A 19,860-nucleotide genomic window follows, 5' to 3' on the forward strand; every position below is an offset into this window, starting at 1 on the left:
TGTTGCAAATCGAGACTACGACTTTCTGTGTCAGTTTGCGATGCCCACGGTATTTAAATGATAACGATCACAAAAAAAAATGAAAGAGGGCACTGAGTTGCTAAGATATAGCATTTCTATGCGGAAAGCGTTTCATTAATTGTCCGATTAACCGCACCAACCATAACTGACAATGGTCATGCACATCGATTGATTGACGATTTCACCACAAGCAGTTGTTGTGGTTTCAACAAATAGCAAAGACTCTTGAAAATACCCCACTCCACGGAAATCTTTAGTAAAAGGCGAAAGATTTGCTCATGTTGAAGTGAGATCAGAGTTGCAGAACGAATAGGTAGTATTAACGAAAGAAACAGATTCCGACTTTCAGTTTGTGGTGTGTTTGGTTCAAATTTTTTGCAAATTGTCCTTTGTACAATACTTAAATAATGCCACACGATTTGTCATGTCGACACACGCACGCTTTCTGGAGATTAAATACTAAAAGAAATCAGCGATTGCAAGAATCGTCCATATATTGCCCCTGTTAAAACCGTACAAAGCGGTAACAGGGCGGGGTATTGGGTTTAGTTTTCAACTAGCAATAATCGCGCCTCGGAATATCCTCATCAGCTACGATATCGCCTCTGCGCAAAGCTGCCTTTGGAATCTAGTTCCTTACTCTTGTGCCCGCTTGTAACATTTATGTTTGTTGCAAATCGAGACTACGACTTTCTGTGTCAGTTTGCGATGCCCACGGTATTTAAATGATAACGATCACAAAAAAAAATGAAAGAGGGCACTGAGTTGCTAAGATATAGCATTTCTATGCGGAAAGCGTTTCATTAATTGTCCGATTAACCGCACCAACCATAACTGACAATGGTCATGCACATCGATTGATTGACGATTTCACCACAAGCAGTTGTTGTGGTTTCAACAAATAGCAAAGACTCTTGAAAATACCCCACTCCACGGAAATCTTTAGTAAAAGGCGAAAGATTTGCTCATGTTGAAGTGAGATCAGAGTTGCAGAACGAATAGGTAGTATTAACGAAAGAAACAGATTCCGACTTTCAGTTTGTGGTGTGTTTGGTTCAAATTTTTTGCAAATTGTCCTTTGTACAATACTTAAATAATGCCACACGATTTGTCATGTCGACACACGCACGCTTTCTGGAGATTAAATACTAAAAGAAATCAGCGATTGCAAGAATCGTCCATATATTGCCCCTGTTAAAACCGTACAAAGCGGTAACAGGGCGGGGTATTGGGTTTAGTTTTCAACTAGCAATAATCGCGCCTCGGAATATCCTCATCAGCTACGATATCGCCTCTGCGCAAAGCTGCCTTTGGAATCTAGTTCCTTACTCTTGTGCCCGCTTGTAACATTTATGTTTGTTGCAAATCGAGACTACGACTTTCTGTGTCAGTTTGCGATGCCCACGGTATTTAAATGATAACGATCACAAAAAAAAATGAAAGAGGGCACTGAGTTGCTAAGATATAGCATTTCTATGCGGAAAGCGTTTCATTAATTGTCCGATTAACCGCACCAACCATAACTGACAATGGTCATGCACATCGATTGATTGACGATTTCACCACAAGCAGTTGTTGTGGTTTCAACAAATAGCAAAGACTCTTGAAAATACCCCACTCCACGGAAATCTTTAGTAAAAGGCGAAAGATTTGCTCATGTTGAAGTGAGATCAGAGTTGCAGAACGAATAGGTAGTATTAACGAAAGAAACAGATTCCGACTTTCAGTTTGTGGTGTGTTTGGTTCAAATTTTTTGCAAATTGTCCTTTGTACAATACTTAAATAATGCCACACGATTTGTCATGTCGACACACGCACGCTTTCTGGAGATTAAATACTAAAAGAAATCAGCGATTGCAAGAATCGTCCATATATTGCCCCTGTTAAAACCGTACAAAGCGGTAACAGGGCGGGGTATTGGGTTTAGTTTTCAACTAGCAATAATCGCGCCTCGGAATATCCTCATCAGCTACGATATCGCCTCTGCGCAAAGCTGCCTTTGGAATCTAGTTCCTTACTCTTGTGCCCGCTTGTAACATTTATGTTTGTTGCAAATCGAGACTACGACTTTCTGTGTCAGTTTGCGATGCCCACGGTATTTAAATGATAACGATCACAAAAAAAAATGAAAGAGGGCACTGAGTTGCTAAGATATAGCATTTCTATGCGGAAAGCGTTTCATTAATTGTCCGATTAACCGCACCAACCATAACTGACAATGGTCATGCACATCGATTGATTGACGATTTCACCACAAGCAGTTGTTGTGGTTTCAACAAATAGCAAAGACTCTTGAAAATACCCCACTCCACGGAAATCTTTAGTAAAAGGCGAAAGATTTGCTCATGTTGAAGTGAGATCAGAGTTGCAGAACGAATAGGTAGTATTAACGAAAGAAACAGATTCCGACTTTCAGTTTGTGGTGTGTTTGGTTCAAATTTTTTGCAAATTGTCCTTTGTACAATACTTAAATAATGCCACACGATTTGTCATGTCGACACACGCACGCTTTCTGGAGATTAAATACTAAAAGAAATCAGCGATTGCAAGAATCGTCCATATATTGCCCCTGTTAAAACCGTACAAAGCGGTAACAGGGCGGGGTATTGGGTTTAGTTTTCAACTAGCAATAATCGCGCCTCGGAATATCCTCATCAGCTACGATATCGCCTCTGCGCAAAGCTGCCTTTGGAATCTAGTTCCTTACTCTTGTGCCCGCTTGTAACATTTATGTTTGTTGCAAATCGAGACTACGACTTTCTGTGTCAGTTTGCGATGGCCACGGTATTTAAATGATAACGATCACAAAAAAAAATGAAAGAGGGCACTGAGTTGCTAAGATATAGCATTTCTATGCGGAAAGCGTTTCATTAATTGTCCGATTAACCGCACCAACCATAACTGACAATGGTCATGCACATCGATTGATTGACGATTTCACCACAAGCAGTTGTTGTGGTTTCAACAAATAGCAAAGACTCTTGAAAATACCCCACTCCACGGAAATCTTTAGTAAAAGGCGAAAGATTTGCTCATGTTGAAGTGAGATCAGAGTTGCAGAACGAATAGGTAGTATTAACGAAAGAAACAGATTCCGACTTTCAGTTTGTGGTGTGTTTGGTTCAAATTTTTTGCAAATTGTCCTTTGTACAATACTTAAATAATGCCACACGATTTGTCATGTCGACACACGCACGCTTTCTGGAGATTAAATACTAAAAGAAATCAGCGATTGCAAGAATCGTCCATATATTGCCCCTGTTAAAACCGTACAAAGCGGTAACAGGGCGGGGTATTGGGTTTAGTTTTCAACTAGCAATAATCGCGCCTCGGAATATCCTCATCAGCTACGATATCGCCTCTGCGCAAAGCTGCCTTTGGAATCTAGTTCCTTACTCTTGTGCCCGCTTGTAACATTTATGTTTGTTGCAAATCGAGACTACGACTTTCTGTGTCAGTTTGCGATGGCCACGGTATTTAAATGATAACGATCACAAAAAAAAATGAAAGAGGGCACTGAGTTGCTAAGATATAGCATTTCTATGCGGAAAGCGTTTCATTAATTGTCCGATTAACCGCACCAACCATAACTGACAATGGTCATGCACATCGATTGATTGACGATTTCACCACAAGCAGTTGTTGTGGTTTCAACAAATAGCAAAGACTCTTGAAAATACCCCACTCCACGGAAATCTTTAGTAAAAGGCGAAAGATTTGCTCATGTTGAAGTGAGATCAGAGTTGCAGAACGAATAGGTAGTATTAACGAAAGAAACAGATTCCGACTTTCAGTTTGTGGTGTGTTTGGTTCAAATTTTTTGCAAATTGTCCTTTGTACAATACTTAAATAATGCCACACGATTTGTCATGTCGACACACGCACGCTTTCTGGAGATTAAATACTAAAAGAAATCAGCGATTGCAAGAATCGTCCATATATTGCCCCTGTTAAAACCGTACAAAGCGGTAACAGGGCGGGGTATTGGGTTTAGTTTTCAACTAGCAATAATCGCGCCTCGGAATATCCTCATCAGCTACGATATCGCCTCTGCGCAAAGCTGCCTTTGGAATCTAGTTCCTTACTCTTGTGCCCGCTTGTAACATTTATGTTTGTTGCAAATCGAGACTACGACTTTCTGTGTCAGTTTGCGATGCCCACGGTATTTAAATGATAACGATCACAAAAAAAAATGAAAGAGGGCACTGAGTTGCTAAGATATAGCATTTCTATGCGGAAAGCGTTTCATTAATTGTCCGATTAACCGCACCAACCATAACTGACAATGGTCATGCACATCGATTGATTGACGATTTCACCACAAGCAGTTGTTGTGGTTTCAACAAATAGCAAAGACTCTTGAAAATACCCCACTCCACGGAAATCTTTAGTAAAAGGCGAAAGATTTGCTCATGTTGAAGTGAGATCAGAGTTGCAGAACGAATAGGTAGTATTAACGAAAGAAACAGATTCCGACTTTCAGTTTGTGGTGTGTTTGGTTCAAATTTTTTGCAAATTGTCCTTTGTACAATACTTAAATAATGCCACACGATTTGTCATGTCGACACACGCACGCTTTCTGGAGATTAAATACTAAAAGAAATCAGCGATTGCAAGAATCGTCCATATATTGCCCCTGTTAAAACCGTACAAAGCGGTAACAGGGCGGGGTATTGGGTTTAGTTTTCAACTAGCAATAATCGCGCCTCGGAATATCCTCATCAGCTACGATATCGCCTCTGCGCAAAGCTGCCTTTGGAATCTAGTTCCTTACTCTTGTGCCCGCTTGTAACATTTATGTTTGTTGCAAATCGAGACTACGACTTTCTGTGTCAGTTTGCGATGCCCACGGTATTTAAATGATAACGATCACAAAAAAAAATGAAAGAGGGCACTGAGTTGCTAAGATATAGCATTTCTATGCGGAAAGCGTTTCATTAATTGTCCGATTAACCGCACCAACCATAACTGACAATGGTCATGCACATCGATTGATTGACGATTTCACCACAAGCAGTTGTTGTGGTTTCAACAAATAGCAAAGACTCTTGAAAATACCCCACTCCACGGAAATCTTTAGTAAAAGGCGAAAGATTTGCTCATGTTGAAGTGAGATCAGAGTTGCAGAACGAATAGGTAGTATTAACGAAAGAAACAGATTCCGACTTTCAGTTTGTGGTGTGTTTGGTTCAAATTTTTTGCAAATTGTCCTTTGTACAATACTTAAATAATGCCACACGATTTGTCATGTCGACACACGCACGCTTTCTGGAGATTAAATACTAAAAGAAATCAGCGATTGCAAGAATCGTCCATATATTGCCCCTGTTAAAACCGTACAAAGCGGTAACAGGGCGGGGTATTGGGTTTAGTTTTCAACTAGCAATAATCGCGCCTCGGAATATCCTCATCAGCTACGATATCGCCTCTGCGCAAAGCTGCCTTTGGAATCTAGTTCCTTACTCTTGTGCCCGCTTGTAACATTTATGTTTGTTGCAAATCGAGACTACGACTTTCTGTGTCAGTTTGCGATGCCCACGGTATTTAAATGATAACGATCACAAAAAAAAATGAAAGAGGGCACTGAGTTGCTAAGATATAGCATTTCTATGCGGAAAGCGTTTCATTAATTGTCCGATTAACCGCACCAACCATAACTGACAATGGTCATGCACATCGATTGATTGACGATTTCACCACAAGCAGTTGTTGTGGTTTCAACAAATAGCAAAGACTCTTGAAAATACCCCACTCCACGGAAATCTTTAGTAAAAGGCGAAAGATTTGCTCATGTTGAAGTGAGATCAGAGTTGCAGAACGAATAGGTAGTATTAACGAAAGAAACAGATTCCGACTTTCAGTTTGTGGTGTGTTTGGTTCAAATTTTTTGCAAATTGTCCTTTGTACAATACTTAAATAATGCCACACGATTTGTCATGTCGACACACGCACGCTTTCTGGAGATTAAATACTAAAAGAAATCAGGGATTGCAAGAATCGTCCATATATTGCCCCTGTTAAAACCGTACAAAGCGGTAACAGGGCGGGGTATTGGGTTTAGTTTTCAACTAGCAATAATCGCGCCTCGGAATATCCTCATCAGCTACGATATCGCCTCTGCGCAAAGCTGCCTTTGGAATCTAGTTCCTTACTCTTGTGCCCGCTTGTAACATTTATGTTTGTTGCAAATCGAGACTACGACTTTCTGTGTCAGTTTGCGATGCCCACGGTATTTAAATGATAACGATCACAAAAAAAAATGAAAGAGGGCACTGAGTTGCTAAGATATAGCATTTCTATGCGGAAAGCGTTTCATTAATTGTCCGATTAACCGCACCAACCATAACTGACAATGGTCATGCACATCGATTGATTGACGATTTCACCACAAGCAGTTGTTGTGGTTTCAACAAATAGCAAAGACTCTTGAAAATACCCCACTCCACGGAAATCTTTAGTAAAAGGCGAAAGATTTGCTCATGTTGAAGTGAGATCAGAGTTGCAGAACGAATAGGTAGTATTAACGAAAGAAACAGATTCCGACTTTCAGTTTGTGGTGTGTTTGGTTCAAATTTTTTGCAAATTGTCCTTTGTACAATACTTAAATAATGCCACACGATTTGTCATGTCGACACACGCACGCTTTCTGGAGATTAAATACTAAAAGAAATCAGCGATTGCAAGAATCGTCCATATATTGCCCCTGTTAAAACCGTACAAAGCGGTAACAGGGCGGGGTATTGGGTTTAGTTTTCAACTAGCAATAATCGCGCCTCGGAATATCCTCATCAGCTACGATATCGCCTCTGCGCAAAGCTGCCTTTGGAATCTAGTTCCTTACTCTTGTGCCCGCTTGTAACATTTATGTTTGTTGCAAATCGAGACTACGACTTTCTGTGTCAGTTTGCGATGCCCACGGTATTTAAATGATAACGATCACAAAAAAAAATGAAAGAGGGCACTGAGTTGCTAAGATATAGCATTTCTATGCGGAAAGCGTTTCATTAATTGTCCGATTAACCGCACCAACCATAACTGACAATGGTCATGCACATCGATTGATTGACGATTTCACCACAAGCAGTTGTTGTGGTTTCAACAAATAGCAAAGACTCTTGAAAATACCCCACTCCACGGAAATCTTTAGTAAAAGGCGAAAGATTTGCTCATGTTGAAGTGAGATCAGAGTTGCAGAACGAATAGGTAGTATTAACGAAAGAAACAGATTCCGACTTTCAGTTTGTGGTGTGTTTGGTTCAAATTTTTTGCAAATTGTCCTTTGTACAATACTTAAATAATGCCACACGATTTGTCATGTCGACACACGCACGCTTTCTGGAGATTAAATACTAAAAGAAATCAGCGATTGCAAGAATCGTCCATATATTGCCCCTGTTAAAACCGTACAAAGCGGTAACAGGGCGGGGTATTGGGTTTAGTTTTCAACTAGCAATAATCGCGCCTCGGAATATCCTCATCAGCTACGATATCGCCTCTGCGCAAAGCTGCCTTTGGAATCTAGTTCCTTACTCTTGTGCCCGCTTGTAACATTTATGTTTGTTGCAAATCGAGACTACGACTTTCTGTGTCAGTTTGCGATGCCCACGGTATTTAAATGATAACGATCACAAAAAAAAATGAAAGAGGGCACTGAGTTGCTAAGATATAGCATTTCTATGCGGAAAGCGTTTCATTAATTGTCCGATTAACCGCACCAACCATAACTGACAATGGTCATGCACATCGATTGATTGACGATTTCACCACAAGCAGTTGTTGTGGTTTCAACAAATAGCAAAGACTCTTGAAAATACCCCACTCCACGGAAATCTTTAGTAAAAGGCGAAAGATTTGCTCATGTTGAAGTGAGATCAGAGTTGCAGAACGAATAGGTAGTATTAACGAAAGAAACAGATTCCGACTTTCAGTTTGTGGTGTGTTTGGTTCAAATTTTTTGCAAATTGTCCTTTGTACAATACTTAAATAATGCCACACGATTTGTCATGTCGACACACGCACGCTTTCTGGAGATTAAATACTAAAAGAAATCAGCGATTGCAAGAATCGTCCATATATTGCCCCTGTTAAAACCGTACAAAGCGGTAACAGGGCGGGGTATTGGGTTTAGTTTTCAACTAGCAATAATCGCGCCTCGGAATATCCTCATCAGCTACGATATCGCCTCTGCGCAAAGCTGCCTTTGGAATCTAGTTCCTTACTCTTGTGCCCGCTTGTAACATTTATGTTTGTTGCAAATCGAGACTACGACTTTCTGTGTCAGTTTGCGATGCCCACGGTATTTAAATGATAACGATCACAAAAAAAAATGAAAGAGGGCACTGAGTTGCTAAGATATAGCATTTCTATGCGGAAAGCGTTTCATTAATTGTCCGATTAACCGCACCAACCATAACTGACAATGGTCATGCACATCGATTGATTGACGATTTCACCACAAGCAGTTGTTGTGGTTTCAACAAATAGCAAAGACTCTTGAAAATACCCCACTCCACGGAAATCTTTAGTAAAAGGCGAAAGATTTGCTCATGTTGAAGTGAGATCAGAGTTGCAGAACGAATAGGTAGTATTAACGAAAGAAACAGATTCCGACTTTCAGTTTGTGGTGTGTTTGGTTCAAATTTTTTGCAAATTGTCCTTTGTACAATACTTAAATAATGCCACACGATTTGTCATGTCGACACACGCACGCTTTCTGGAGATTAAATACTAAAAGAAATCAGCGATTGCAAGAATCGTCCATATATTGCCCCTGTTAAAACCGTACAAAGCGGTAACAGGGCGGGGTATTGGGTTTAGTTTTCAACTAGCAATAATCGCGCCTCGGAATATCCTCATCAGCTACGATATCGCCTCTGCGCAAAGCTGCCTTTGGAATCTAGTTCCTTACTCTTGTGCCCGCTTGTAACATTTATGTTTGTTGCAAATCGAGACTACGACTTTCTGTGTCAGTTTGCGATGCCCACGGTATTTAAATGATAACGATCACAAAAAAAAATGAAAGAGGGCACTGAGTTGCTAAGATATAGCATTTCTATGCGGAAAGCGTTTCATTAATTGTCCGATTAACCGCACCAACCATAACTGACAATGGTCATGCACATCGATTGATTGACGATTTCACCACAAGCAGTTGTTGTGGTTTCAACAAATAGCAAAGACTCTTGAAAATACCCCACTCCACGGAAATCTTTAGTAAAAGGCGAAAGATTTGCTCATGTTGAAGTGAGATCAGAGTTGCAGAACGAATAGGTAGTATTAACGAAAGAAACAGATTCCGACTTTCAGTTTGTGGTGTGTTTGGTTCAAATTTTTTGCAAATTGTCCTTTGTACAATACTTAAATAATGCCACACGATTTGTCATGTCGACACACGCACGCTTTCTGGAGATTAAATACTAAAAGAAATCAGCGATTGCAAGAATCGTCCATATATTGCCCCTGTTAAAACCGTACAAAGCGGTAACAGGGCGGGGTATTGGGTTTAGTTTTCAACTAGCAATAATCGCGCCTCGGAATATCCTCATCAGCTACGATATCGCCTCTGCGCAAAGCTGCCTTTGGAATCTAGTTCCTTACTCTTGTGCCCGCTTGTAACATTTATGTTTGTTGCAAATCGAGACTACGACTTTCTGTGTCAGTTTGCGATGCCCACGGTATTTAAATGATAACGATCACAAAAAAAAATGAAAGAGGGCACTGAGTTGCTAAGATATAGCATTTCTATGCGGAAAGCGTTTCATTAATTGTCCGATTAACCGCACCAACCATAACTGACAATGGTCATGCACATCGATTGATTGACGATTTCACCACAAGCAGTTGTTGTGGTTTCAACAAATAGCAAAGACTCTTGAAAATACCCCACTCCACGGAAATCTTTAGTAAAAGGCGAAAGATTTGCTCATGTTGAAGTGAGATCAGAGTTGCAGAACGAATAGGTAGTATTAACGAAAGAAACAGATTCCGACTTTCAGTTTGTGGTGTGTTTGGTTCAAATTTTTTGCAAATTGTCCTTTGTACAATACTTAAATAATGCCACACGATTTGTCATGTCGACACACGCACGCTTTCTGGAGATTAAATACTAAAAGAAATCAGCGATTGCAAGAATCGTCCATATATTGCCCCTGTTAAAACCGTACAAAGCGGTAACAGGGCGGGGTATTGGGTTTAGTTTTCAACTAGCAATAATCGCGCCTCGGAATATCCTCATCAGCTACGATATCGCCTCTGCGCAAAGCTGCCTTTGGAATCTAGTTCCTTACTCTTGTGCCCGCTTGTAACATTTATGTTTGTTGCAAATCGAGACTACGACTTTCTGTGTCAGTTTGCGATGCCCACGGTATTTAAATGATAACGATCACAAAAAAAAATGAAAGAGGGCACTGAGTTGCTAAGATATAGCATTTCTATGCGGAAAGCGTTTCATTAATTGTCCGATTAACCGCACCAACCATAACTGACAATGGTCATGCACATCGATTGATTGACGATTTCACCACAAGCAGTTGTTGTGGTTTCAACAAATAGCAAAGACTCTTGAAAATACCCCACTCCACGGAAATCTTTAGTAAAAGGCGAAAGATTTGCTCATGTTGAAGTGAGATCAGAGTTGCAGAACGAATAGGTAGTATTAACGAAAGAAACAGATTCCGACTTTCAGTTTGTGGTGTGTTTGGTTCAAATTTTTTGCAAATTGTCCTTTGTACAATACTTAAATAATGCCACACGATTTGTCATGTCGACACACGCACGCTTTCTGGAGATTAAATACTAAAAGAAATCAGCGATTGCAAGAATCGTCCATATATTGCCCCTGTTAAAACCGTACAAAGCGGTAACAGGGCGGGGTATTGGGTTTAGTTTTCAACTAGCAATAATCGCGCCTCGGAATATCCTCATCAGCTACGATATCGCCTCTGCGCAAAGCTGCCTTTGGAATCTAGTTCCTTACTCTTGTGCCCGCTTGTAACATTTATGTTTGTTGCAAATCGAGACTACGACTTTCTGTGTCAGTTTGCGATGCCCACGGTATTTAAATGATAACGATCACCAAAAAAAATGAAAGAGGGCACTGAGTTGCTAAGATATAGCATTTCTATGCGGAAAGCGTTTCATTAATTGTCCGATTAACCGCACCAACCATAACTGACAATGGTCATGCACATCGATTGATTGACGATTTCACCACAAGCAGTTGTTGTGGTTTCAACAAATAGCAAAGACTCTTGAAAATACCCCACTCCACGGAAATCTTTAGTAAAAGGCGAAAGATTTGCTCATGTTGAAGTGAGATCAGAGTTGCAGAACGAATAGGTAGTATTAACGAAAGAAACAGATTCCGACTTTCAGTTTGTGGTGTGTTTGGTTCAAATTTTTTGCAAATTGTCCTTTGTACAATACTTAAATAATGCCACACGATTTGTCATGTCGACACACGCACGCTTTCTGGAGATTAAATACTAAAAGAAATCAGCGATTGCAAGAATCGTCCATATATTGCCCCTGTTAAAACCGTACAAAGCGGTAACAGGGCGGGGTATTGGGTTTAGTTTTCAACTAGCAATAATCGCGCCTCGGAATATCCTCATCAGCTACGATATCGCCTCTGCGCAAAGCTGCCTTTGGAATCTAGTTCCTTACTCTTGTGCCCGCTTGTAACATTTATGTTTGTTGCAAATCGAGACTACGACTTTCTGTGTCAGTTTGCGATGCCCACGGTATTTAAATGATAACGATCACAAAAAAAAATGAAAGAGGGCACTGAGTTGCTAAGATATAGCATTTCTATGCGGAAAGCGTTTCATTAATTGTCCGATTAACCGCACCAACCATAACTGACAATGGTCATGCACATCGATTGATTGACGATTTCACCACAAGCAGTTGTTGTGGTTTCAACAAATAGCAAAGACTCTTGAAAATACCCCACTCCACGGAAATCTTTAGTAAAAGGCGAAAGATTTGCTCATGTTGAAGTGAGATCAGAGTTGCAGAACGAATAGGTAGTATTAACGAAAGAAACAGATTCCGACTTTCAGTTTGTGGTGTGTTTGGTTCAAATTTTTTGCAAATTGTCCTTTGTACAATACTTAAATAATGCCACACGATTTGTCATGTCGACACACGCACGCTTTCTGGAGATTAAATACTAAAAGAAATCAGCGATTGCAAGAATCGTCCATATATTGCCCCTGTTAAAACCGTACAAAGCGGTAACAGGGCGGGGTATTGGGTTTAGTTTTCAACTAGCAATAATCGCGCCTCGGAATATCCTCATCAGCTACGATATCGCCTCTGCGCAAAGCTGCCTTTGGAATCTAGTTCCTTACTCTTGTGCCCGCTTGTAACATTTATGTTTGTTGCAAATCGAGACTACGACTTTCTGTGTCAGTTTGCGATGCCCACGGTATTTAAATGATAACGATCACAAAAAAAAATGAAAGAGGGCACTGAGTTGCTAAGATATAGCATTTCTATGCGGAAAGCGTTTCATTAATTGTCCGATTAACCGCACCAACCATAACTGACAATGGTCATGCACATCGATTGATTGACGATTTCACCACAAGCAGTTGTTGTGGTTTCAACAAATAGCAAAGACTCTTGAAAATACCCCACTCCACGGAAATCTTTAGTAAAAGGCGAAAGATTTGCTCATGTTGAAGTGAGATCAGAGTTGCAGAACGAATAGGTAGTATTAACGAAAGAAACAGATTCCGACTTTCAGTTTGTGGTGTGTTTGGTTCAAATTTTTTGCAAATTGTCCTTTGTACAATACTTAAATAATGCCACACGATTTGTCATGTCGACACACGCACGCTTTCTGGAGATTAAATACTAAAAGAAATCAGCGATTGCAAGAATCGTCCATATATTGCCCCTGTTAAAACCGTACAAAGCGGTAACAGGGCGGGGTATTGGGTTTAGTTTTCAACTAGCAATAATCGCGCCTCGGAATATCCTCATCAGCTACGATATCGCCTCTGCGCAAAGCTGCCTTTGGAATCTAGTTCCTTACTCTTGTGCCCGCTTGTAACATTTATGTTTGTTGCAAATCGAGACTACGACTTTCTGTGTCAGTTTGCGATGCCCACGGTATTTAAATGATAACGATCACAAAAAAAAATGAAAGAGGGCACTGAGTTGCTAAGATATAGCATTTCTATGCGGAAAGCGTTTCATTAATTGTCCGATTAACCGCACCAACCATAACTGACAATGGTCATGCACATCGATTGATTGACGATTTCACCACAAGCAGTTGTTGTGGTTTCAACAAATAGCAAAGACTCTTGAAAATACCCCACTCCACGGAAATCTTTAGTAAAAGGCGAAAGATTTGCTCATGTTGAAGTGAGATCAGAGTTGCAGAACGAATAGGTAGTATTAACGAAAGAAACAGATTCCGACTTTCAGTTTGTGGTGTGTTTGGTTCAAATTTTTTGCAAATTGTCCTTTGTACAATACTTAAATAATGCCACACGATTTGTCATGTCGACACACGCACGCTTTCTGGAGATTAAATACTAAAAGAAATCAGCGATTGCAAGAATCGTCCATATATTGCCCCTGTTAAAACCGTACAAAGCGGTAACAGGGCGGGGTATTGGGTTTAGTTTTCAACTAGCAATAATCGCGCCTCGGAATATCCTCATCAGCTACGATATCGCCTCTGCGCAAAGCTGCCTTTGGAATCTAGTTCCTTACTCTTGTGCCCGCTTGTAACATTTATGTTTGTTGCAAATCGAGACTACGACTTTCTGTGTCAGTTTGCGATGCCCACGGTATTTAAATGATAACGATCACAAAAAAAAATGAAAGAGGGCACTGAGTTGCTAAGATATAGCATTTCTATGCGGAAAGCGTTTCATTAATTGTCCGATTAACCGCACCAACCATAACTGACAATGGTCATGCACATCGATTGATTGACGATTTCACCACAAGCAGTTGTTGTGGTTTCAACAAATAGCAAAGACTCTTGAAAATACCCCACTCCACGGAAATCTTTAGTAAAAGGCGAAAGATTTGCTCATGTTGAAGTGAGATCAGAGTTGCAGAACGAATAGGTAGTATTAACGAAAGAAACAGATTCCGACTTTCAGTTTGTGGTGTGTTTGGTTCAAATTTTTTGCAAATTGTCCTTTGTACAATACTTAAATAATGCCACACGATTTGTCATGTCGACACACGCACGCTTTCTGGAGATTAAATACTAAAAGAAATCAGCGATTGCAAGAATCGTCCATATATTGCCCCTGTTAAAACCGTACAAAGCGGTAACAGGGCGGGGTATTGGGTTTAGTTTTCAACTAGCAATAATCGCGCCTCGGAATATCCTCATCAGCTACGATATCGCCTCTGCGCAAAGCTGCCTTTGGAATCTAGTTCCTTACTCTTGTGCCCGCTTGTAACATTTATGTTTGTTGCAAATCGAGACTACGACTTTCTGTGTCAGTTTGCGATGCCCACGGTATTTAAATGATAACGATCACAAAAAAAAATGAAAGAGGGCACTGAGTTGCTAAGATATAGCATTTCTATGCGGAAAGCGTTTCATTAATTGTCCGATTAACCGCACCAACCATAACTGACAATGGTCATGCACATCGATTGATTGACGATTTCACCACAAGCAGTTGTTGTGGTTTCAACAAATAGCAAAGACTCTTGAAAATACCCCACTCCACGGAAATCTTTAGTAAAAGGCGAAAGATTTGCTCATGTTGAAGTGAGATCAGAGTTGCAGAACGAATAGGTAGTATTAACGAAAGAAACAGATTCCGACTTTCAGTTTGTGGTGTGTTTGGTTCAAATTTTTTGCAAATTGTCCTTTGTACAATACTTAAATAATGCCACACGATTTGTCATGTCGACACACGCACGCTTTCTGGAGATTAAATACTAAAAGAAATCAGCGATTGCAAGAATCGTCCATATATTGCCCCTGTTAAAACCGTACAAAGCGGTAACAGGGCGGGGTATTGGGTTTAGTTTTCAACTAGCAATAATCGCGCCTCGGAATATCCTCATCAGCTACGATATCGCCTCTGCGCAAAGCTGCCTTTGGAATCTAGTTCCTTACTCTTGTGCCCGCTTGTAACATTTATGTTTGTTGCAAATCGAGACTACGACTTTCTGTGTCAGTTTGCGATGCCCACGGTATTTAAATGATAACGATCACAAAAAAAAATGAAAGAGGGCACTGAGTTGCTAAGATATAGCATTTCTATGCGGAAAGCGTTTCATTAATTGTCCGATTAACCGCACCAACCATAACTGACAATGGTCATGCACATCGATTGATTGACGATTTCACCACAAGCAGTTGTTGTGGTTTCAACAAATAGCAAAGACTCTTGAAAATACCCCACTCCACGGAAATCTTTAGTAAAAGGCGAAAGATTTGCTCATGTTGAAGTGAGATCAGAGTTGCAGAACGAATAGGTAGTATTAACGAAAGAAACAGATTCCGACTTTCAGTTTGTGGTGTGTTTGGTTCAAATTTTTTGCAAATTGTCCTTTGTACAATACTTAAATAATGCCACACGATTTGTCATGTCGACACACGCACGCTTTCTGGAGATTAAATACTAAAAGAAATCAGCGATTGCAAGAATCGTCCATATATTGCCCCTGTTAAAACCGTACAAAGCGGTAACAGGGCGGGGTATTGGGTTTAGTTTTCAACTAGCAATAATCGCGCCTCGGAATATCCTCATCAGCTACGATATCGCCTCTGCGCAAAGCTGCCTTTGGAATCTAGTTCCTTACTCTTGTGCCCGCTTGTAACATTTATGTTTGTTGCAAATCGAGACTACGACTTTCTGTGTCAGTTTGCGATGCCCACGGTATTTAAATGATAACGATCACAAAAAAAATGAAAGAGGGCACTGAGTTGCTAAGATATAGCATTTCTATGCGGAAAGCGTTTCATTAATTGTCCGATTAACCGCACCAACCATAACTGACAATGGTCATGCACATCGATTGATTGACGATTTCACCACAAGCAGTTGTTGTGGTTTCAACAAATAGCAAAGACTCTTGAAAATACCCCACTCCACGGAAATCTTTAGTAAAAGGCGAAAGATTTGCTCATGTTGAAGTGAGATCAGAGTTGCAGAACGAATAGGTAGTATTAACGAAAGAAACAGATTCCGACTTTCAGTTTGTGGTGTGTTTGGTTCAAATTTTTTGCAAATTGTCCTTTGTACAATACTTAAATAATGCCACACGATTTGTCATGTCGACACACGCACGCTTTCTGGAGATTAAATACTAAAAGAAATCAGCGATTGCAAGAATCGTCCATATATTGCCCCTGTTAAAACCGTACAAAGCGGTAACAGGGCGGGGTATTGGGTTTAGTTTTCAACTAGCAATAATCGCGCCTCGGAATATCCTCATCAGCTACGATATCGCCTCTGCGCAAAGCTGCCTTTGGAATCTAGTTCCTTACTCTTGTGCCCGCTTGTAACATTTATGTTTGTTGCAAATCGAGACTACGACTTTCTGTGTCAGTTTGCGATGCCCACGGTATTTAAATGATAACGATCACAAAAAAAAATGAAAGAGGGCACTGAGTTGCTAAGATATAGCATTTCTATGCGGAAAGCGTTTCATTAATTGTCCGATTAACCGCACCAACCATAACTGACAATGGTCATGCACATCGATTGATTGACGATTTCACCACAAGCAGTTGTTGTGGTTTCAACAAATAGCAAAGACTCTTGAAAATACCCCACTCCACGGAAATCTTTAGTAAAAGGCGAAAGATTTGCTCATGTTGAAGTGAGATCAGAGTTGCAGAACGAATAGGTAGTATTAACGAAAGAAACAGATTCCGACTTTCAGTTTGTGGTGTGTTTGGTTCAAATTTTTTGCAAATTGTCCTTTGTACAATACTTAAATAATGCCACACGATTTGTCATGTCGACACACGCACGCTTTCTGGAGATTAAATACTAAAAGAAATCAGCGATTGCAAGAATCGTCCATATATTGCCCCTGTTAAAACCGTACAAAGCGGTAACAGGGCGGGGTATTGGGTTTAGTTTTCAACTAGCAATAATCGCGCCTCGGAATATCCTCATCAGCTACGATATCGCCTCTGCGCAAAGCTGCCTTTGGAATCTAGTTCCTTACTCTTGTGCCCGCTTGTAACATTTATGTTTGTTGCAAATCGAGACTACGACTTTCTGTGTCAGTTTGCGATGCCCACGGTATTTAAATGATAACGATCACAAAAAAAAATGAAAGAGGGCACTGAGTTGCTAAGATATAGCATTTCTATGCGGAAAGCGTTTCATTAATTGTCCGATTAACCGCACCAACCATAACTGACAATGGTCATGCACATCGATTGATTGACGATTTCACCACAAGCAGTTGTTGTGGTTTCAACAAATAGCAAAGACTCTTGAAAATACCCCACTCCACGGAAATCTTTAGTAAAAGGCGAAAGATTTGCTCATGTTGAAGTGAGATCAGAGTTGCAGAACGAATAGGTAGTATTAACGAAAGAAACAGATTCCGACTTTCAGTTTGTGGTGTGTTTGGTTCAAATTTTTTGCAAATTGTCCTTTGTACAATACTTAAATAATGCCACACGATTTGTCATGTCGACACACGCACGCTTTCTGGAGATTAAATACTAAAAGAAATCAGCGATTGCAAGAATCGTCCATATATTGCCCCTGTTAAAACCGTACAAAGCGGTAACAGGGCGGGGTATTGGGTTTAGTTTTCAACTAGCAATAATCGCGCCTCGGAATATCCTCATCAGCTACGATATCGCCTCTGCGCAAAGCTGCCTTTGGAATCTAGTTCCTTACTCTTGTGCCCGCTTGTAACATTTATGTTTGTTGCAAATCGAGACTACGACTTTCTGTGTCAGTTTGCGATGCCCACGGTATTTAAATGATAACGATCACAAAAAAAAATGAAAGAGGGCACTGAGTTGCTAAGATATAGCATTTCTATGCGGAAAGCGTTTCATTAATTGTCCGATTAACCGCACCAACCATAACTGACAATGGTCATGCACATCGATTGATTGACGATTTCACCACAAGCAGTTGTTGTGGTTTCAACAAATAGCAAAGACTCTTGAAAATACCCCACTCCACGGAAATCTTTAGTAAAAGGCGAAAGATTTGCTCATGTTGAAGTGAGATCAGAGTTGCAGAACGAATAGGTAGTATTAACGAAAGAAACAGATTCCGACTTTCAGTTTGTGGTGTGTTTGGTTCAAATTTTTTGCAAATTGTCCTTTGTACAATACTTAAATAATGCCACACGATTTGTCATGTCGACACACGCACGCTTTCTGGAGATTAAATACTAAAAGAAATCAGCGATTGCAAGAATCGTCCATATATTGCCCCTGTTAAAACCGTACAAAGCGGTAACAGGGCGGGGTATTGGGTTTAGTTTTCAACTAGCAATAATCGCGCCTCGGAATATCCTCATCAGCTACGATATCGCCTCTGCGCAAAGCTGCCTTTGGAATCTAGTTCCTTACTCTTGTGCCCGCTTGTAACATTTATGTTTGTTGCAAATCGAGACTACGACTTTCTGTGTCAGTTTGCGATGCCCACGGTATTTAAATGATAACGATCACAAAAAAAATGAAAGAGGGCACTGAGTTGCTAAGATATAGCATTTCTATGCGGAAAGCGTTTCATTAATTGTCCGATTAACCGCACCAACCATAACTGACAATGGTCATGCACATCGATTGATTGACGATTTCACCACAAGCAGTTGTTGTGGTTTCAACAAATAGCAAAGACTCTTGAAAATACCCCACTCCACGGAAATCTTTAGTAAAAGGCGAAAGATTTGCTCATGTTGAAGTGAGATCAGAGTTGCAGAACGAATAGGTAGTATTAACGAAAGAAACAGATTCCGACTTTCAGTTTGTGGTGTGTTTGGTTCAAATTTTTTGCAAATTGTCCTTTGTACAATACTTAAATAATGCCACACGATTTGTCATGTCGACACACGCACGCTTTCTGGAGATTAAATACTAAAAGAAATCAGCGATTGCAAGAATCGTCCATATATTGCCCCTGTTAAAACCGTACAAAGCGGTAACAGGGCGGGGTATTGGGTTTAGTTTTCAACTAGCAATAATCGCGCCTCGGAATATCCTCATCAGCTACGATATCGCCTCTGCGCAAAGCTGCCTTTGGAATCTAGTTCCTTACTCTTGTGCCCGCTTGTAACATTTATGTTTGTTGCAAATCGAGACTACGACTTTCTGTGTCAGTTTGCGATGCCCACGGTATTTAAATGATAACGATCACAAAAAAAAATGAAAGAGGGCACTGAGTTGCTAAGATATAGCATTTCTATGCGGAAAGCGTTTCATTAATTGTCCGATTAACCGCACCAACCATAACTGACAATGGTCATGCACATCGATTGATTGACGATTTCACCACAAGCAGTTGTTGTGGTTTCAACAAATAGCAAAGACTCTTGAAAATACCCCACTCCACGGAAATCTTTAGTAAAAGGCGAAAGATTTGCTCATGTTGAAGTGAGATCAGAGTTGCAGAACGAATAGGTAGTATTAACGAAAGAAACAGATTCCGACTTTCAGTTTGTGGTGTGTTTGGTTCAAATTTTTTGCAAATTGTCCTTTGTACAATACTTAAATAATGCCACACGATTTGTCATGTCGACACACGCACGCTTTCTGGAGATTAAATACTAAAAGAAATCAGCGATTGCAAGAATCGTCCATATATTGCCCCTGTTAAAACCGTACAAAGCGGTAACAGGGCGGGGTATTGGGTTTAG

General features: G+C 40.3%; 57 non-coding genes across 57 annotated transcripts; all 57 read right to left on the bottom strand.

The window, feature by feature from the left end:
* Positions 1-204: 204 nt before the first annotated feature.
* Positions 205-321, bottom strand: LOC145220989 (U5 spliceosomal RNA). Its single transcript, XR_013858492.1, has one exon. It is a non-coding gene; the product is annotated as a U5 spliceosomal RNA (small nuclear RNA).
* Positions 322-496: 175 nt separating this feature from the next.
* LOC145221438 (U4 spliceosomal RNA) lies at positions 497-638 on the bottom strand. The gene has a single exon (XR_013858913.1). It is a non-coding gene; the product is annotated as a U4 spliceosomal RNA (small nuclear RNA).
* A 255-nt stretch (positions 639-893) lies between these two features.
* On the bottom strand, positions 894-1,010 carry LOC145220990 (U5 spliceosomal RNA). Its single transcript, XR_013858493.1, has one exon. It is a non-coding gene; the product is annotated as a U5 spliceosomal RNA (small nuclear RNA).
* Positions 1,011-1,185: 175 nt separating this feature from the next.
* Positions 1,186-1,327, bottom strand: LOC145221439 (U4 spliceosomal RNA). The gene has a single exon (XR_013858914.1). It is a non-coding gene; the product is annotated as a U4 spliceosomal RNA (small nuclear RNA).
* A 255-nt stretch (positions 1,328-1,582) lies between these two features.
* On the bottom strand, positions 1,583-1,699 carry LOC145220991 (U5 spliceosomal RNA). Its single transcript, XR_013858494.1, has one exon. It is a non-coding gene; the product is annotated as a U5 spliceosomal RNA (small nuclear RNA).
* A 175-nt stretch (positions 1,700-1,874) lies between these two features.
* LOC145221440 (U4 spliceosomal RNA) lies at positions 1,875-2,016 on the bottom strand. The gene has a single exon (XR_013858915.1). It is a non-coding gene; the product is annotated as a U4 spliceosomal RNA (small nuclear RNA).
* Positions 2,017-2,271: 255 nt separating this feature from the next.
* Positions 2,272-2,388, bottom strand: LOC145220992 (U5 spliceosomal RNA). Its single transcript, XR_013858495.1, has one exon. It is a non-coding gene; the product is annotated as a U5 spliceosomal RNA (small nuclear RNA).
* A 175-nt stretch (positions 2,389-2,563) lies between these two features.
* LOC145221441 (U4 spliceosomal RNA) lies at positions 2,564-2,705 on the bottom strand. The gene has a single exon (XR_013858916.1). It is a non-coding gene; the product is annotated as a U4 spliceosomal RNA (small nuclear RNA).
* Positions 2,706-2,960: 255 nt separating this feature from the next.
* LOC145220993 (U5 spliceosomal RNA) lies at positions 2,961-3,077 on the bottom strand. The gene has a single exon (XR_013858496.1). It is a non-coding gene; the product is annotated as a U5 spliceosomal RNA (small nuclear RNA).
* Positions 3,078-3,252: 175 nt separating this feature from the next.
* LOC145221443 (U4 spliceosomal RNA) lies at positions 3,253-3,394 on the bottom strand. The gene has a single exon (XR_013858918.1). It is a non-coding gene; the product is annotated as a U4 spliceosomal RNA (small nuclear RNA).
* Positions 3,395-3,649: 255 nt separating this feature from the next.
* Positions 3,650-3,766, bottom strand: LOC145220994 (U5 spliceosomal RNA). Its single transcript, XR_013858497.1, has one exon. It is a non-coding gene; the product is annotated as a U5 spliceosomal RNA (small nuclear RNA).
* Positions 3,767-3,941: 175 nt separating this feature from the next.
* LOC145221444 (U4 spliceosomal RNA) lies at positions 3,942-4,083 on the bottom strand. Its single transcript, XR_013858919.1, has one exon. It is a non-coding gene; the product is annotated as a U4 spliceosomal RNA (small nuclear RNA).
* A 255-nt stretch (positions 4,084-4,338) lies between these two features.
* LOC145220995 (U5 spliceosomal RNA) lies at positions 4,339-4,455 on the bottom strand. Its single transcript, XR_013858498.1, has one exon. It is a non-coding gene; the product is annotated as a U5 spliceosomal RNA (small nuclear RNA).
* A 175-nt stretch (positions 4,456-4,630) lies between these two features.
* On the bottom strand, positions 4,631-4,772 carry LOC145221445 (U4 spliceosomal RNA). Its single transcript, XR_013858920.1, has one exon. It is a non-coding gene; the product is annotated as a U4 spliceosomal RNA (small nuclear RNA).
* Positions 4,773-5,027: 255 nt separating this feature from the next.
* LOC145220996 (U5 spliceosomal RNA) lies at positions 5,028-5,144 on the bottom strand. Its single transcript, XR_013858499.1, has one exon. It is a non-coding gene; the product is annotated as a U5 spliceosomal RNA (small nuclear RNA).
* Positions 5,145-5,319: 175 nt separating this feature from the next.
* On the bottom strand, positions 5,320-5,461 carry LOC145221446 (U4 spliceosomal RNA). The gene has a single exon (XR_013858921.1). It is a non-coding gene; the product is annotated as a U4 spliceosomal RNA (small nuclear RNA).
* A 255-nt stretch (positions 5,462-5,716) lies between these two features.
* LOC145220997 (U5 spliceosomal RNA) lies at positions 5,717-5,833 on the bottom strand. The gene has a single exon (XR_013858500.1). It is a non-coding gene; the product is annotated as a U5 spliceosomal RNA (small nuclear RNA).
* A 175-nt stretch (positions 5,834-6,008) lies between these two features.
* Positions 6,009-6,150, bottom strand: LOC145221447 (U4 spliceosomal RNA). Its single transcript, XR_013858922.1, has one exon. It is a non-coding gene; the product is annotated as a U4 spliceosomal RNA (small nuclear RNA).
* Positions 6,151-6,405: 255 nt separating this feature from the next.
* LOC145220999 (U5 spliceosomal RNA) lies at positions 6,406-6,522 on the bottom strand. Its single transcript, XR_013858502.1, has one exon. It is a non-coding gene; the product is annotated as a U5 spliceosomal RNA (small nuclear RNA).
* A 175-nt stretch (positions 6,523-6,697) lies between these two features.
* On the bottom strand, positions 6,698-6,839 carry LOC145221448 (U4 spliceosomal RNA). Its single transcript, XR_013858923.1, has one exon. It is a non-coding gene; the product is annotated as a U4 spliceosomal RNA (small nuclear RNA).
* A 255-nt stretch (positions 6,840-7,094) lies between these two features.
* Positions 7,095-7,211, bottom strand: LOC145221000 (U5 spliceosomal RNA). Its single transcript, XR_013858503.1, has one exon. It is a non-coding gene; the product is annotated as a U5 spliceosomal RNA (small nuclear RNA).
* A 175-nt stretch (positions 7,212-7,386) lies between these two features.
* LOC145221450 (U4 spliceosomal RNA) lies at positions 7,387-7,528 on the bottom strand. Its single transcript, XR_013858925.1, has one exon. It is a non-coding gene; the product is annotated as a U4 spliceosomal RNA (small nuclear RNA).
* Positions 7,529-7,783: 255 nt separating this feature from the next.
* LOC145221001 (U5 spliceosomal RNA) lies at positions 7,784-7,900 on the bottom strand. The gene has a single exon (XR_013858505.1). It is a non-coding gene; the product is annotated as a U5 spliceosomal RNA (small nuclear RNA).
* A 175-nt stretch (positions 7,901-8,075) lies between these two features.
* On the bottom strand, positions 8,076-8,217 carry LOC145221451 (U4 spliceosomal RNA). The gene has a single exon (XR_013858926.1). It is a non-coding gene; the product is annotated as a U4 spliceosomal RNA (small nuclear RNA).
* A 255-nt stretch (positions 8,218-8,472) lies between these two features.
* On the bottom strand, positions 8,473-8,589 carry LOC145221002 (U5 spliceosomal RNA). The gene has a single exon (XR_013858506.1). It is a non-coding gene; the product is annotated as a U5 spliceosomal RNA (small nuclear RNA).
* Positions 8,590-8,764: 175 nt separating this feature from the next.
* Positions 8,765-8,906, bottom strand: LOC145221452 (U4 spliceosomal RNA). Its single transcript, XR_013858927.1, has one exon. It is a non-coding gene; the product is annotated as a U4 spliceosomal RNA (small nuclear RNA).
* Positions 8,907-9,161: 255 nt separating this feature from the next.
* LOC145221003 (U5 spliceosomal RNA) lies at positions 9,162-9,278 on the bottom strand. The gene has a single exon (XR_013858507.1). It is a non-coding gene; the product is annotated as a U5 spliceosomal RNA (small nuclear RNA).
* A 175-nt stretch (positions 9,279-9,453) lies between these two features.
* Positions 9,454-9,595, bottom strand: LOC145221453 (U4 spliceosomal RNA). The gene has a single exon (XR_013858928.1). It is a non-coding gene; the product is annotated as a U4 spliceosomal RNA (small nuclear RNA).
* Positions 9,596-9,850: 255 nt separating this feature from the next.
* On the bottom strand, positions 9,851-9,967 carry LOC145221004 (U5 spliceosomal RNA). Its single transcript, XR_013858508.1, has one exon. It is a non-coding gene; the product is annotated as a U5 spliceosomal RNA (small nuclear RNA).
* Positions 9,968-10,142: 175 nt separating this feature from the next.
* On the bottom strand, positions 10,143-10,284 carry LOC145221454 (U4 spliceosomal RNA). The gene has a single exon (XR_013858929.1). It is a non-coding gene; the product is annotated as a U4 spliceosomal RNA (small nuclear RNA).
* Positions 10,285-10,539: 255 nt separating this feature from the next.
* Positions 10,540-10,656, bottom strand: LOC145221005 (U5 spliceosomal RNA). The gene has a single exon (XR_013858509.1). It is a non-coding gene; the product is annotated as a U5 spliceosomal RNA (small nuclear RNA).
* Positions 10,657-10,831: 175 nt separating this feature from the next.
* LOC145221455 (U4 spliceosomal RNA) lies at positions 10,832-10,973 on the bottom strand. The gene has a single exon (XR_013858930.1). It is a non-coding gene; the product is annotated as a U4 spliceosomal RNA (small nuclear RNA).
* Positions 10,974-11,228: 255 nt separating this feature from the next.
* LOC145221007 (U5 spliceosomal RNA) lies at positions 11,229-11,345 on the bottom strand. Its single transcript, XR_013858510.1, has one exon. It is a non-coding gene; the product is annotated as a U5 spliceosomal RNA (small nuclear RNA).
* A 175-nt stretch (positions 11,346-11,520) lies between these two features.
* LOC145221456 (U4 spliceosomal RNA) lies at positions 11,521-11,662 on the bottom strand. Its single transcript, XR_013858931.1, has one exon. It is a non-coding gene; the product is annotated as a U4 spliceosomal RNA (small nuclear RNA).
* Positions 11,663-11,917: 255 nt separating this feature from the next.
* Positions 11,918-12,034, bottom strand: LOC145221008 (U5 spliceosomal RNA). Its single transcript, XR_013858511.1, has one exon. It is a non-coding gene; the product is annotated as a U5 spliceosomal RNA (small nuclear RNA).
* A 175-nt stretch (positions 12,035-12,209) lies between these two features.
* On the bottom strand, positions 12,210-12,351 carry LOC145221457 (U4 spliceosomal RNA). The gene has a single exon (XR_013858932.1). It is a non-coding gene; the product is annotated as a U4 spliceosomal RNA (small nuclear RNA).
* A 255-nt stretch (positions 12,352-12,606) lies between these two features.
* On the bottom strand, positions 12,607-12,723 carry LOC145221009 (U5 spliceosomal RNA). Its single transcript, XR_013858512.1, has one exon. It is a non-coding gene; the product is annotated as a U5 spliceosomal RNA (small nuclear RNA).
* Positions 12,724-12,898: 175 nt separating this feature from the next.
* Positions 12,899-13,040, bottom strand: LOC145221459 (U4 spliceosomal RNA). Its single transcript, XR_013858933.1, has one exon. It is a non-coding gene; the product is annotated as a U4 spliceosomal RNA (small nuclear RNA).
* Positions 13,041-13,295: 255 nt separating this feature from the next.
* Positions 13,296-13,412, bottom strand: LOC145221011 (U5 spliceosomal RNA). Its single transcript, XR_013858514.1, has one exon. It is a non-coding gene; the product is annotated as a U5 spliceosomal RNA (small nuclear RNA).
* Positions 13,413-13,587: 175 nt separating this feature from the next.
* Positions 13,588-13,729, bottom strand: LOC145221460 (U4 spliceosomal RNA). The gene has a single exon (XR_013858934.1). It is a non-coding gene; the product is annotated as a U4 spliceosomal RNA (small nuclear RNA).
* Positions 13,730-13,984: 255 nt separating this feature from the next.
* On the bottom strand, positions 13,985-14,101 carry LOC145221012 (U5 spliceosomal RNA). The gene has a single exon (XR_013858516.1). It is a non-coding gene; the product is annotated as a U5 spliceosomal RNA (small nuclear RNA).
* Positions 14,102-14,276: 175 nt separating this feature from the next.
* On the bottom strand, positions 14,277-14,418 carry LOC145221462 (U4 spliceosomal RNA). The gene has a single exon (XR_013858936.1). It is a non-coding gene; the product is annotated as a U4 spliceosomal RNA (small nuclear RNA).
* Positions 14,419-14,673: 255 nt separating this feature from the next.
* Positions 14,674-14,790, bottom strand: LOC145221013 (U5 spliceosomal RNA). Its single transcript, XR_013858517.1, has one exon. It is a non-coding gene; the product is annotated as a U5 spliceosomal RNA (small nuclear RNA).
* A 175-nt stretch (positions 14,791-14,965) lies between these two features.
* On the bottom strand, positions 14,966-15,107 carry LOC145221463 (U4 spliceosomal RNA). Its single transcript, XR_013858937.1, has one exon. It is a non-coding gene; the product is annotated as a U4 spliceosomal RNA (small nuclear RNA).
* A 255-nt stretch (positions 15,108-15,362) lies between these two features.
* LOC145221014 (U5 spliceosomal RNA) lies at positions 15,363-15,479 on the bottom strand. The gene has a single exon (XR_013858518.1). It is a non-coding gene; the product is annotated as a U5 spliceosomal RNA (small nuclear RNA).
* Positions 15,480-15,654: 175 nt separating this feature from the next.
* Positions 15,655-15,796, bottom strand: LOC145221464 (U4 spliceosomal RNA). The gene has a single exon (XR_013858938.1). It is a non-coding gene; the product is annotated as a U4 spliceosomal RNA (small nuclear RNA).
* A 254-nt stretch (positions 15,797-16,050) lies between these two features.
* LOC145221015 (U5 spliceosomal RNA) lies at positions 16,051-16,167 on the bottom strand. Its single transcript, XR_013858519.1, has one exon. It is a non-coding gene; the product is annotated as a U5 spliceosomal RNA (small nuclear RNA).
* A 175-nt stretch (positions 16,168-16,342) lies between these two features.
* LOC145221465 (U4 spliceosomal RNA) lies at positions 16,343-16,484 on the bottom strand. The gene has a single exon (XR_013858939.1). It is a non-coding gene; the product is annotated as a U4 spliceosomal RNA (small nuclear RNA).
* Positions 16,485-16,739: 255 nt separating this feature from the next.
* Positions 16,740-16,856, bottom strand: LOC145221016 (U5 spliceosomal RNA). Its single transcript, XR_013858520.1, has one exon. It is a non-coding gene; the product is annotated as a U5 spliceosomal RNA (small nuclear RNA).
* Positions 16,857-17,031: 175 nt separating this feature from the next.
* LOC145221466 (U4 spliceosomal RNA) lies at positions 17,032-17,173 on the bottom strand. Its single transcript, XR_013858940.1, has one exon. It is a non-coding gene; the product is annotated as a U4 spliceosomal RNA (small nuclear RNA).
* Positions 17,174-17,428: 255 nt separating this feature from the next.
* Positions 17,429-17,545, bottom strand: LOC145221018 (U5 spliceosomal RNA). The gene has a single exon (XR_013858521.1). It is a non-coding gene; the product is annotated as a U5 spliceosomal RNA (small nuclear RNA).
* A 175-nt stretch (positions 17,546-17,720) lies between these two features.
* Positions 17,721-17,862, bottom strand: LOC145221467 (U4 spliceosomal RNA). Its single transcript, XR_013858941.1, has one exon. It is a non-coding gene; the product is annotated as a U4 spliceosomal RNA (small nuclear RNA).
* Positions 17,863-18,117: 255 nt separating this feature from the next.
* Positions 18,118-18,234, bottom strand: LOC145221019 (U5 spliceosomal RNA). The gene has a single exon (XR_013858522.1). It is a non-coding gene; the product is annotated as a U5 spliceosomal RNA (small nuclear RNA).
* A 175-nt stretch (positions 18,235-18,409) lies between these two features.
* On the bottom strand, positions 18,410-18,551 carry LOC145221468 (U4 spliceosomal RNA). The gene has a single exon (XR_013858942.1). It is a non-coding gene; the product is annotated as a U4 spliceosomal RNA (small nuclear RNA).
* Positions 18,552-18,805: 254 nt separating this feature from the next.
* On the bottom strand, positions 18,806-18,922 carry LOC145221020 (U5 spliceosomal RNA). Its single transcript, XR_013858523.1, has one exon. It is a non-coding gene; the product is annotated as a U5 spliceosomal RNA (small nuclear RNA).
* A 175-nt stretch (positions 18,923-19,097) lies between these two features.
* On the bottom strand, positions 19,098-19,239 carry LOC145221469 (U4 spliceosomal RNA). Its single transcript, XR_013858943.1, has one exon. It is a non-coding gene; the product is annotated as a U4 spliceosomal RNA (small nuclear RNA).
* A 255-nt stretch (positions 19,240-19,494) lies between these two features.
* LOC145221021 (U5 spliceosomal RNA) lies at positions 19,495-19,611 on the bottom strand. Its single transcript, XR_013858524.1, has one exon. It is a non-coding gene; the product is annotated as a U5 spliceosomal RNA (small nuclear RNA).
* Between the last annotated feature and the right edge of the window lie 249 nt (positions 19,612-19,860).

Source organism: Phallusia mammillata, chromosome 3 (genome assembly GCF_965637545.1).
Source record: "Phallusia mammillata chromosome 3, kaPhaMamm4.hap1.1, whole genome shotgun sequence".
Taxonomy (NCBI): domain Eukaryota; kingdom Metazoa; phylum Chordata; class Ascidiacea; order Phlebobranchia; family Ascidiidae; genus Phallusia; species Phallusia mammillata.